This window comes from Ostrea edulis, chromosome 7 (genome assembly GCF_947568905.1).
Source record: "Ostrea edulis chromosome 7, xbOstEdul1.1, whole genome shotgun sequence".
In the NCBI taxonomy this organism is placed as follows: Eukaryota; Metazoa; Mollusca; class Bivalvia; order Ostreida; family Ostreidae; genus Ostrea; species Ostrea edulis.
Window position 1 is genome coordinate 77,330,094 of NC_079170.1, and position 14,338 is coordinate 77,344,431.

At 35.8% G+C, this 14,338-nt stretch overlaps 2 long non-coding RNA genes across 2 annotated transcripts; one reads left to right on the forward strand and one right to left on the reverse strand.

Annotated features, from left to right (window-relative positions):
- The first annotated feature begins 460 nt into the window (after positions 1 to 460).
- Positions 461 to 1,980, forward strand: LOC125655921 (uncharacterized). Its single transcript, XR_008797326.1, has 3 exons — positions 461 to 1,068; positions 1,349 to 1,504; positions 1,728 to 1,980. It is a non-coding gene; the product is annotated as an uncharacterized LOC125655921 (long non-coding RNA).
- A 3,536-nt stretch (positions 1,981 to 5,516) lies between these two features.
- On the reverse strand, positions 5,517 to 8,806 carry LOC130048536 (uncharacterized). The gene is made up of 2 exons (XR_008797327.1): positions 8,688 to 8,806; positions 5,517 to 7,085 (listed from the first exon to the last, which is right to left on the reverse strand). It is a non-coding gene; the product is annotated as an uncharacterized LOC130048536 (long non-coding RNA).
- Between the last annotated feature and the right edge of the window lie 5,532 nt (positions 8,807 to 14,338).

The window sequence follows — 14,338 nt, forward strand, 5'->3', positions numbered from 1 at the left end:
TATCAAGTGTTTCAAGTTGGGGTGATTACATTGGTCCAATGTTGTCCCAATAGTTGTACTGCGAACTAAATGCAAGCTGGGGAGCATTACGTTAGGCCAACGTTGGTTCCACGTTTGTAAACTTTCTATCTTGATGTTGCCGCAATGGTTGTGTTGCAAGATATTTGATTGCATAACATTAAAGAATGCTGAATTCAAGAGACAGGTTATTAAATAGTTAGAGGATATTCTTTGTCCATGATGAATGCATCCATTTATATTTGTTGTTAAGAACAACACATCAGTAAGTTTTTTGTTCTATTCTTTGAATTTAAGCGGGTGTATGATTATTTAGTTTTAAAATCCTAAGCTCAAACTTTTAATTCAATCTTACAATCTTACTGACAAACAAGTTGATGGTACAGGGATTTCAACAGTCTCGATTGAAGTCAGCATTTCGCAAATTCTATGGTCGTTATAACGATCTAGTTCGTCAATACAACCTCGCATTGGGTCAAATGCTGTCTGACGTGTTTCATACCGATTGTTAAGCCGTTCTTGGCACACTGATTTTGACTGCGGATAACTCCGTTTACCTGATCAGGATATGGGGCTCACGGCGGGTGTGACCGGTCAACAGGGGATGCTTACTCCTCCTAGGCACCTGATCCCACCTCTGGTGTGTCCAGGGGTCCGTGTTTGCCCAACTATCTAATTTGTATTGCTTGTAGGAGTTATGAGATTGATCACTGTTCGTTATCTTCACCTTGCATGTATGACTTAATTCATGAGTGTTACATTAGAAGATTGGATAAAAGTTTTCTTTTAATAGTACAAGTTCCCCGGGACAGGATATGAACGTAAAACCCAACCAGTTTTATAATTACATTGAAACAAAGGTCAGGCAAGTTGCTAAATCTGGGGAGTCACAGCGATTAAAACACCAAACTGTGGAATGAGCCGTCAAATTCAATTACTCACAGGTGGTTGATAAAATCAATATGCAGAGCAAGTGAGAAGTGATAGTTTAAAATGTTGGATTATTCAACTGTTTAACAGTAATACATGCAGCTGCTTCTTAAAAGAGATGTAAGTATGAATATATTTATAATCATCTTTAATATATTTAACATGTACTGTATAAATTGTTCCCATTCTTATCATGTTTATGCTCAATAGCACTTGGAAGTTAATGTAATTAAGTAACTCCCCTCCCAATGCTAGGTGCCTTTATTATTTGGTTGTTGCTCTGCTGTTTTCAATTGTTTTGTACATTTATAATAAATACTGCTTTTACATTTATTATTTTGTACATGTATCTAACGGTCTTTTCAGTTAACTAATATAAATATACCTTTGTGATTTAAAGCTTGGAAAACTTATATGCATTGGAGGCGATAATGTTCAAACATGTGTTCGAAGATTACTGCCCTTTTTGATGGCGACAACCTTAGTGCTCAATGGAATTGGAGTGGGAAAGGAACAAACAGAGGGCTGTCAAATCTAGAATTAAGAGACATAATAAGTAAGTTATAGAGCATTGAGCATCTTTCTCTCAGCTTGTCTCCATCTACTGTTTATTGTATACATGATCATGTTTTTTTGATAAAGATACTAAGGTTTATAGATCGATATGCACCTGTAGGCCTAATATACGTTATTGTCTTTAAAAGACCTAATCATATGATCCATATTTTGGATTCTGTACCAGTATTTGCTTTGTTTCAATACCATATTGTATTTTCAAGCAGAGGCTGTCAAGATAAAAACAAATCCGTAGTATTGTAACTGACAATGAAATCGCCAAAGATCGAGATGAGGGAGGCGACAAAGGGAGGAAAAAGAACGAGCGGAACAGGCAACAGAGTGACAGTGAGGAAGTGAGCCAGAATTGAAAACTTTTAAATCATTATTTTTCAGAAATGTCTACCATCATCTATTTCAAACCTATGTTGTAACTTCTGACAATTTAATTCATATAAAAAATAATTTTACAGCGAATCATTTGTAATGTTTTCTTTCTAAATGTATGCATTAGTAATGAATGCTGGTCAAAATGTGCATTGTACTTTTTCAAACAATCATGGGAAAAGTCAATATATTAAAGTATAATTTACAAATGTATTTTCAACAAGTATTCATTCAATTTGGTTTGATAAATGTAAGTTACTAGTATAGCCAACAATATTGACCAACAAAAAAGAAGCTTTAGATCAATAACCACCAATATCCGACCTACCCTTTCAAACAATGAGGAGGGCCAACATTGTGCCAACCTATAACCAACCAGTCTATTCGTCGGCTGTTAGTTGGCTTACAATATTATCTACGTTGGCCCAACAATAATGCCATCATTTCAACAAGGGGCCAACATTGGGCCAACTAAAACAACCAACTACCAATATTGGCTGTAAGTTGGCTTACAATTATACCTACATTGGCCCAACGGTATGCCAACATGTTGGACCAACGTTGGGCCGATGAGCAAAATGACCGTGGGCCAACATAGGACTACCAACAGTGGCCCAACGTTGTAAAAAAAAAATTGGGCCAACGTTGGCCCGACGTTGTCTTGCTATATGGGATATATAGTTAAAATAAATTATTCTCTCTCACTATATACTTTTACTCATATGAAGTGCATAAAAAATTAATCTTAATGCAAAATTATAGGATTTACCATTTTAAATATATACTAGAAGCATATTATCAGTAGTAATAAACTTAGCAACTTACTGATGAAGAGGAAAAGTCAGTCTCAGGTAGCACTATCAGGTCTATGTCAACTCAAAACTTATATACTGATCTATGGACTGGTCACTTCAAATTTCAGACAAAGAATGAACTGACACAAAGAACTTTTGGAGGGAAAAATTCCCCAAACCAATAAAAACGCAAGACACAAAACTAAAACACCAATGAAATTAAAAGACTTATGGACAACTTGCCCAATATATAATTAGGCACCTCAGGCACTCTACACCAAAGAACTCACTAAGTGTTATGCTTGACCGAATAGTGAATTGCAGATCCATTAAAGGATTATATAATTCAATACACATAACATTGCCATTAAATTGAAATAAAATGAAATAATAACAATGCATACATGCATATATACATGCATTATATACATATTAGTTAAGAAATGACTCTGCCACATTTATGCGCTGTAATTATATCAGTATTCATATTGGGGCGCATAACCAATTGAATACAAACTAGTTCTTCAAGTATGCAAGAGTCAATATGAACGTTTTGTATTGTACAGGTGGTAATCATTTCTATTTTTAGTTCAACTTTACGTTTGACTGACCAGTGGTCTGAGCTCATTATACTGCGGGCCAATGGATTTTACCGAATACTAATTAATTATGCATGTGTTACTAACCCGTACACTATATAAAGTTAGAAACCCCGCCAAAATCACCACTCCAAGCCTTGTACCAATACGGTTATAATAGACAGTCATTGCCAAAATATCGATTCACTCGATGTAACTTAAAAATATTTTTCATTTATAATACTGGATGCCTGGTAAGATTTACATTTATCTTGTAATTCATTTACTTGTTTATACTGGCAATCGTATTAATATTAGGATCATAGTTTATCTTAAATGTTTAAATGACTTTTAGTTTACGTCTTTTGTTTTATGTATGTCTTTTGTCTTGTGTGCATGTTTGTGAGTATGTTTTCATTTCCCCCCAAGTTTTTTCCCCTTCTATTGGAATAAAATAATTGCCTGAGACCGACCCAGTTTTGTGTTGTTTGCAACAAAACAGCGACCCTGCAAATTCCTTTTCACGCTGGCTTTATATATTGTGTACAACATTCCCGTATTGCAAACAGTAACTTTGAGAAAGGTCACCCGAGGTTTTAAATCCACCCTACATGTTACCTGTCTCCTCTATTCAAGCAAATGAGAAATAACTAAGTCTAGTTCATGTTTTGGTATCAGTTTTAATAGTCTATAAAGCATGACAGTAGGCTTCATCTCTACCCGATCTGAAAGAAAAATACACTGCATATTATTATTCAAATTACAACTATGGTAAGAATTTGGAATTTACATACAAGCATATATCAATATGGCAAACTTTAAAAGCATTTTCCATAAATATCCGTGCACTAACTACAGACACTTAATGCTACTTTTGTCAGAAATTATCAGATGAAAAATCAGTAAGAATGTGGAATATACATACGTACACATATAAATATGCAAATTAAGATTTTTTTTAAAATATCAAATTATGTACTAACTATATATGTAATTTCAGTGTTGTCAGAAATTATCAAATGTAAAAAAAGAAGAAGATAAATTTAGCGTGGATTACGTAACACGTTGCTCAGATTATATATCTCATCGTCCTCCTTTGATCTGGTGTTATATGGGTGCTGTGACTCGGTGATCTGAGAAAATAAATTCATCGATTTCTGAGGTAAAAAGGCGTCATGTTCAATGCAACAATACAGCACGGAAATAAGAAGTATAAAGGACTAAGACCATGTTTAGCTATATCGGCCCTGTGGTGTGTTAAAAAATAAAGCAGAATGAATTGAAATAAAATTGTTATCATTTGATATTATAATCTTTATACCATCGCGACGTGCCAAGATTTTCCCGCCAAAACGTCAGCTTGTGGAATTCTATACAAGACAAAACCGGTATCGGTCTGGTTTTCTGCAGAAATCTCCACTTTTTTCAAATTTAGTCATATAATTCATATAAAACACGACCTTCGATCCAGAAACTGACTGTAGTCTATCAAAATCTATCAATACAAATAAATTTTACACGAACGATTTTTTGGATCGAAAGGTGTGCTGTTGATGAATATCAACTTTGAATTAAATCGAGAGCAATCCGGAATTATTTATTTTTGTGAGAGTTGTTGGTATTTTATTAATTATGTTGCTTTGAAAAATTAAAACAATATACTTATGTGAAGTCTACATCATTTCCATGCAGAATACACCCCCATGTGGTGTTTTTATCACAAGTTTGTGCAGGAATTCTAAAAACTATACAATTTTAATGCGTAAACAAACGAATCTGCTGTCCGAGAAATCGGACCTTCAATGCTATAGAAAGTTTTTATTTAGACGACACCAACATAATTACTAAGATCAAAAATGAAAAGAATTTATAGAACATGCATTGATATAACTAAATCTATTGCCGATATATCGAAAGTATAACGTTAACTAGGGCAAGTAAATGTATGAAGGATTTTTGAGCAAATAACGTCATAGACATCGTGGCTTAGTGGTAGAGAGCCCGTCCTTCAATCGGGAGATCTGGGTTAATCCCTACCCGTGTCAATATTTTTTTTAAAAATCATAATGTTTAATAACTACTTTTTCTTGGCGTTATTGAAAAATTTCTTTCTTTCAAGACACTGAAGATGAAATTATACCTGAATACAAATAAAAATCAATAGGCCTATGCAATCACAGAACACCAAGAAAATATGCAAGGATTACAGATTACATTTTTTAAAAATTCATTGAAAATAAAAAAACCAAAATACTTTATTTTCGGACTTGATTTTATTTCAAAGTATGAACCAGCAAAAGATAATGGATAGGAAAGTTTTTCCAATGCATCTAATGTACAGAAGAAAAGTCAGAAAAAATGTTAATCCATTAGCTTTTCGTCATTTCTTGCAGAGTAAGAACTTGTTGAAACCACCACATGATATATTGTGTAGCAAGTGTAGACATGGGTGTCAGTAAATTCACATCCAACAAAATTGTCACAATCAATCTCGGCCACTTCCTGAGACAAAGTCTCTACAGACAATTTCAATACCTCTCGACAGAACCAGGCCTGGGGTAATGGTAATTAAATGACAGCCAGTTTCAATGCAATGGGGGGGGGGGGGGGGGGGGGTAATGGACCATTTTTGCATTACAAGTAATGATAATGTAATGCATACTGTACTGCACATTATTTTCCATTACATTTACACTACTTCAAATATTTTGATGTTATTTTGAAGATTTAGAATAATTCATTATATTAGTGATTGACTGAAGCATTTGAAACATTGATGATAATCAAATGCAATTAATAACTTAATAGATATGTTTCCTAACATTGCTGAATATTTTGTGTACTTATGTTAATGTATTATTAAAAATCATAATACAGAAATAATTTTTCTGCCATTTCTTTAATATCTGACAGTATGTGATGTAAATGTGTAATGTAAATTCACTCTCAAGTAATGTAATGCATTATATTTCAAAATAGGAGTAATGGTAATGTGAAATTTTCTAGGTAATGTAAGGCATTACATTGCTATGTAATTGGCCTCAAGCCTGGATAGAACACCTTCTCATGCATATATGCAAGTGCCTTGGACCCCAACTTGTCATTTCCTCTTTTGGAAAATTTTCAGCATTTCTTCATAGAGATCATAATTCCAACTGCAAGGTGTCCAAGATGATGAATTCAGACCTGACCAGTGTTTTTGACAATTTGTTAACTTTTGACTCTACACTTTTCATCAGGACAACCATTCTTGAACTCATTCAAAAAGTACATGACATTCATAATTCAACATGCAGATTTTCATTTGAATCATCAAATATGAATTCTTCCAATTAATAATCCCCCCCTCCAAAAAAAACAAACCCCAAAGTGAAACACTTTAAAAACCTCCACAGGTATATTTCAAATGACATAGAACCATGGTATCAGGATGTCTCTGGAAGTGCCATGGGTTAATAAGGGTTAAACTTCAGAGTCGATATGTTTCTTCCAAGCAATATAGTCTTGTTTGGATCCAGTTTTTCCAGTTCTGATATAACTGCCTGATACTGTACAATGTAGGTGTCAATCTGGTCACCCTATTGTGGGAATCTGTTTCCACATAACTGCTGTATAATCTGGTACCTTGCTATTGGCAGGCACAACAAGGAAGCTATTCCTGCAGTGATGTCCAACACTTATCCGCATGTGTCACTGATGCCACTATCATTGATGAATCTGATGGCAGTGATGATAGCATTATTGAGGAGTAGGAATATGGATTCTTGTCAGTCTGATTCATGTCACCCTTGCCATCAATTTTTGCTGTACATATTATATCATCCTGAAATTCAAATTACTCCAGTATTATATCATTATCAAAACTATATCATAAATGAAAGGTGAAGATAACAAACAGTATCAATCTCATAACTCCTACAAGCAATACAAAATAGATAGTTGGGCAAACACGGACCCCTGTATTATAATATTCATATAAAAGTTGTACTTTCATGCCCTCATGTATTTTAATTGATATATAATTCAGAAAAATTACATTTATGTATTCGGTGGGAGATTGACATGTCTCCAACTAAACAATAGAGGACAGTTTAGCTACATGTACATTTCTGTATAAATAATTATATACACAAACATTTCATTTGAGTTTGATTCCCCATCTAATGATTTTTGTTGTAGCTAATGTTGATATATTATCTTACTTCACAATTATCAGCAAATTCACAAAATATTTTTATCTTTCATACTCTTTCTTGTGGTAGATGTATGGAAAAATTTAATATTCAATAATATAAAGGAGATAAGCTAACAAAAAAATATATGCTTAAATCATGGTAGTACCCATGAAATTCAACATTCTCTGAGTGATTCTATATCTAATCCGAATGCAGACATGTAAGTTGTAAGTGTAATTGTTGAAATTAAGTTTGACATGTTTACAATTTATCTTGAAATAAGGCATATTTAAATTATAAAACCAAACTGTTCTTATGATTTTCCTGGCTTAATGGTGCTTTTAAGTATTTAAAAATTATTGAATGTAAAAATCATTCCGACTTTTCTAATGCATGTTTCCGTGTAAGGCCAAAAAAATATATATATGTTAATTGGTTTCCACTTTCCCGACCTACCCTAATTAAAAATTTCTGTTGACCCTAACACATTTTTTCTATTCTCACAGATTTTGCAAATGTCATCACTACAGCAAGAATATATTTATTGACTTATGAAGTTATTTATTATGCACTAATACCAGACAGATTCCAAAACACAGAAACAGTTTTTGTTTACAGTAAATTGAAGAAATGTATCGATTCATCATATAACTTTTATTTGATTACTATATAATCACTAAGTTAAGTTTAAACATAGTAGAATACTAGAATACCAAATCATTCGAAAATTATTCAACCTATAACCCCCCACAGGCCTACATGTTACCCCACAGACATATACCATTATGGAAATATACATCTATATACAATTATATGTCTCTTTAACCTATACAAATACTTTTTAGACCATACAATGATACATGGAAAGTTCAAAGTGTAAAGTGAGTCAAACATCATGTAAGAAAATTCAAATTGACCCGAGAAGGTCATGCACTCGGAATTGAAAATAGCATTATCGTGAAACAGCTGATTTTTCTGATCAGCTGATATACATACAATTTTAAATCTTAACAATATATAATTATAATAGATACACAATAAATATATGTTGACAACAGTTAACAGATTTGTTGTGGGATTTCCAACAGCCCAATGCGTGAATATTATGAGTTTATGTCAACACACCACAGGCGCACCATACTATTCGTTCCATGCGACTTGTTTATTATTTTTAAGAGCAATTGGTACACCTATTTGGTTATACAGTTTAACGAGTAGAGGTGAAGTATATTCATATTTCTAAAACTTACGTTGAAATGCGATGAGTACATCCTCTGCAACTTCCATGAACAGCGCAAAACAGGCTAACGGCACGGCGCGGCGTGTGAAAATGGCCGAATGAAGGGAGATTGAAAATTATGGTGTGCCATTCGGGCTATAAGTAAAATAACCTTATTGCGTATTGGGAAAGAAAATTTCTTTTTCAAGATCTTATTACATATTAAACCACTCATTGCATAATTATGTTTTACAATACGTTACCACTTCTAATAATATATAGCGACGTTGTATGACGCAATCTTAAAAAGTAGAGCAAATTATAGGATTTATACTAGTAAAGTAAACCTAGAAATAGAATTCTTTCACCAACTCTACATATAAAAATCAGTACATTATAGGAAAAGAACATGTTAGAGAATCTTTCTAACAAAAAATTATTCAATTTGGACGTTAGGCCGAATTTTGATAAACATGGTCTTAGTCCTTTTAAAAGTCTTTTATCAGGAGTGAAAGATTTACCGTGAACCCCCCTTTCCGCTGTCCTTAGCGGGTGCTCTTGGGGGAGGGGGTGCCGTCCTGGTCACTCTCCGCAGTGCTCGTCCTCTGGCCGGTGGGGGGGGGGGATGAGTCCTCTATGTTGTCCAAAGCATGGCTTTCTTCGTCTCTACTTTCCTCCTGTCTGGGGTGCGCTAACACTTGATCACCACACAGCGCAAAAGGTAGCGCAGTGCCCAACCCAGGAGGAGGAGTACGGAGACCGACAAGCCCGCCACGGCAATGTCAAATGTTTTTTGAACTGAAATGATATAAAAATAGATAGTCCACGATAAGGATATTTAAAAAAAAATGTACTGTCTTTTTTTTTCTAGTATTCACAGAAAATACTGTCAATAGGACACATTTACTGATAAAGATAAATTTAATTATTCATCAATGACATTCATTACTTTTAAAAACCTTTACAATCAAAAACAAGTATTCTTTATCCCCTCTTTCTTTATTACAAGAATATAACATGTATTTTTTTACTTACATGTATATGAACCACAGCGACATGCAACGTCATCTCATGTACATGCAGTGATGAAGAAAAATAAAACACAAGTTAATAAACTAAAAAATAACTTTGCATTCTGATACCATAAGAGTTGATTTGACTGAGAAATATGTTGTTACATACACTGGTTTCCTTTGCAGCAAAAATCTTTATATCAATCATAGTATAACCCCAGATTTGGAAACTCGAATTGTACTAAATCAGATTTTGTTGTTGTTGAAATTTGGATCTGACACTGCTATCTGCGAATGTAATCAGTTCTTTCCCGTGTAAAGGTTGAATAGAGTAATGAAGATTGAAATATATAATTCGAACATTACAAATTATTTCATGTATATGTATATTTACATGTATCACCAAAAAAAAAAGTACTGAAAGTACTGAAACACGGGGTCAAATTCCTCAATGCATAACTTTCAGAAATGTTGCAGTTGTGCTAATACGACAATTCATATGAAAACTCTCCAGACAAATACTTTAATAAGACATAGGTCTTGAATTGCAGATTTACGCACAACTTCCTATTCGTGTTTTTGATATAAGAAAAGAAGGGTTCCGCGTTCACTGTCACGACGATTTCGGAAATGTTGAAGTGCTCGAAGTTGAAGGGATTGCTTACATAACTCCCGTTGACCGCCGACTGTTTGACGAAGGTAACGTGCATCTTGGACGGCTGTTTTCGGTTCCACATGTCGTCCCAGTAAAATTCGCTCGTCTTATCTGAGATCGTAGTCATCTTGACGTCCGTCTTCAAGAATTTGTATCTGGCTGGGGTCTTGTTGATGGTGTCGGCGTGGTTCAGTAAGACGGCACTGTCTACTTTGATCTTACAGGCTTTGAAGACGTCGTCTACAATGGTGACCTTGTAACTGGGACTGGATTCGGCACTCATCAAGACGAATTCGTTGCGGGAAGGAAACAGTCGTAACTGCAAATCAATACCGTTGATGAGGTACTTGTCCAAGTAAAAACAGTCCAAGTACAGGGGTCCTTCATGGTCGAAGGTGCGGGACAACTGTGTATAGATGTATTGAGACCGGAGTCCCGTATTACTTCCTCCTTTGGCATTTGCATAGCCCAAGTCTTCTTTGTCGGGATAGTATAACTGAGTCTGCAGATGAGATTTGGTGGCGGCGGGTCCGTTGGACAGAAGAACTTTTAGGTAAGCTTTCCAAGGGTAGTTGTTGGCATTCTGAGTGACGCATTTGCCATTCATGAACGCATCAATCTGAGAAAACAAGGACTGTAGAGATAGATTGATGATTCCCGTCTTTTCCGAAGCCTGAAGTGCGGTACCATCGGATCTGGTGATCTCGGTTTTTGAATACAGTCGACTTCTTCTGAGGTCGATATATTCGTTTCCGCTTCTTGGGATGGCAAATTCGAACAGGGCGTCGTCGGTCTCGAAGGACAAGATGATACCAGTTTCCGAGGAATATATCTTCTGTATTGCCAGTTGGTTGGGAAGATCGGTGAAGAGAGAGAGAGAGAGAGAGAGAGAGAGAGAGAGAGAGAGAGAGAGAGAGAGAGAGAGAGAGAGAGAGAGAGAGAAAGAGAGAGAGAGAGAGTTCGCATGACTCTGCCGTGGTTGTATTGATTTCGCTCAAAAAAGACATATCAGTTAAAAATGAGTTTTCCGGGAAGATGAAAATTTTGTTTGCCCTTTCCTTTCTGTGTCCTCTTTTTCTTTGCGACTGGTGCCTTTTTCTTTCCTTTCTGTTTCTTGAGACCTTTCGTCGGTGCACGTCTTCTCCCTTTGAAAGTTGAGGAACGACTGGGGGTTTTCTTCTTGCTCTTCTTTTTTATAGTCTTCCGGAGAGGCATGTGTGGTTCGTCATTACGCATCGTTTCTTTCAGATCCGACAGGGCTCGTTCTCGCGTGGTTACCACCGGAGTCACTTGATGAATTTCCGAGCGGGGGGTTGCAATAGCTTTCACGGGAATCATGTAGGCTTTAGGACGATTCAAGATGCCCCCTGCTCTCTGGTGTTTTCTCCTCATGCTGGGAATAAAGTTTTCCCCAATCTTCGTGTGACGAAACTGCTCCCACAGAGAAGGATGAGAAACGTACGTCGGTCCCGACATGACAATCAGAGGTGTCGAGACACGAGTGTCACTGTCGTCTCTCCGGTTAAGAATGAGACATCCGCGTCTTGTCGGTCTTCATAAATACGTGAATATCTCTGAAATCGTTGGTGCGTAACGGAACCCTATACGGGAGGAGAAATATGACATTGTTTGCGTCCTTCAAGACGATGCGTCTCAGGAGTGGTTTCTGACTTGCTTGCACGATACTGTCGTCGCATATGGAACAGTAGACGAAGATGTCAGTAGACGATCGGAGACACAAACCTTTCTTAGTCGGTACGGAGTCGTTATACAGTTTCCAGTATTGGCGGATGTCAACACAGGGATTGTTTTCTCTCACGGAAACGTAGACGTTAAATCCCAGATGCCACTTCATTTCTTCGTTCTTCTCCATGTTTTCTTTAATTGACTCCATCCATATGGTGGATAAAGTTTTAACTTGGTGCATCTTTAAACAGATTCCCCTTTTAGTGAGTTTCATCGCCCCCTGTCCAACCTCCCATTCTCGTAAGTCTAATCTAGGTTCGTTTTGCCACATGGATACTTTAGCATAGCGCCTGTTTTCAAGAGTAATATATAATCGTGGACCTGACATGATCTCAGTTGGAATTGGATCGAAAATGAAACTCTGGGGCTGTCACCCTTCAATATATAACTACAGACGATGTCATGGAAATTCCATGATGTAAAAACATGAACCGTGAATAATAAAACACCCTACTTATACACAGAATGATGCACATTCACCCTTTGATCTATTGTTCCTTATTGTTCACCCCATCCTTTGATCTATTGTTTACCCCCCCCCTCCATTCATCTATTGTTCAACCCCCATGTCTCCCCTCTTTGATTTATTATTCATCCCCACTCTTTGATCTATTGTTCCCATTGTTCACCCCCATACCCTTGGATCTATTGTTTAAAGTAGGTCAAGGACATCTCCATTGTATTCTGATAATAATAGGCCCATTGTTCACACCCATGCCTTCCCCCTTTGATTTATTATTCGCCCCTACTCTTTGATCTATTGTTCCCATTGTTCACCCCATACCCTTGGAGCTATTTTTTAAAATAGGTCAAGGGCATCTCCAATGTATTCTGATAACAATGGTCCCATTGTTCACCCCTGTATAGACAGTGAAAGTAGGTCAAGGGCATCTCCATTGTATTCTGATAACAATAGACCCATTGTTCACACCCCCGTGTATAGACACATATACTATTTACGGACACAATGATTAGATAATCGAAGCTTCAAGAGTTGATTACCGCTTTAAATACAAAGATGACTAGATTGAGAACATGGTGGTATCTTTTTAATTATTTTATCATTGGGGTTCTTCAGTGATCAGTCTGGATTGAGTTTTATAAGCTCTAGCTCGTTTCGCATGCGAGTAGCATATGCCTTATGAATATATAATGGAGATCAAAGTTCAGGCCTTTTAGCATAATGGACAACCGTTTCTTTACTGAAAATAGAAAACGGAAATATTCATATATTTTGAAGTTATTCGAAAAGTACTCTGAAGTTGACATTGAACTATGCTGGAATTCCTCTTTGATCATATGTACGGAGCCTTTGGTGATCATGTCTTCCAACAATCTGTCGTAATTACAATGAAAACAAATTATATTCCATTATTAGCTTACCTGTTTTCGCATTGTTATGGGGTATAATTTATTCAAAGGCCTGCACATGGAAAGAAAAACAATATCTTGCTATGACATTCAACTCGACATTTAGATATATCGACGATGTCCTATATATATATATTAACAATATTAATGTTAATACATTTGCCGATTAGATATGTCCTAGTGAAATTCAGGTAAAGACATAACAAAATGTTCTTTTTTGGATATATCATTAAACAAATCTCAACGGCAAAGTGACAACACAATTTTATGACAAAAGATCTGACCCCAGTCTCTCTGTTGTTCTATTCACATACTTGTGTAGCAGTATTCCATTATCAACTGCTGGTGTTTATGTATCTTATCTGATTCAACGTATGAGCATTTTTTAAATTGATGTATGCTACTGGCAAAAGAGTTAATGTTACAATGGTTTGAATAGTCTCGTTTAATGTCAGAGTTTCGCAAATTATATTGTTGTTATAATGATAAAATTTGCAAAATAAAATTTATCACTTGGTCCAAGGCTGTTTATCGTGTTCCATAGATTTGGACTATGGATAACTTCATTCACATGACCATGGTATAGGAATCGTGGTGGTGTAACTGGTTAGCAGAGGATGCTTAGTCCTCGTATGTGTCCTGTTTTATTTAGAGTAGACTGGGATTCAATATATTGGATTTTTATGTTCATATACCGCAAACAACGACATCAATCATGTTGATGCATTGGTTTCATAATTATGGTTTTGTGTCTATGTTTTTCCTTTTCCTCGTACAAATAGTGTCTTTGCTTCTGATAGTTTGCTTTTGAGAGTTTTACTTATACTTATAAAGTGCTACTTGCTATAATTGTTAGACACAGTAGATTTAGTTTTAATGTCCGGTCTGCACTATGAC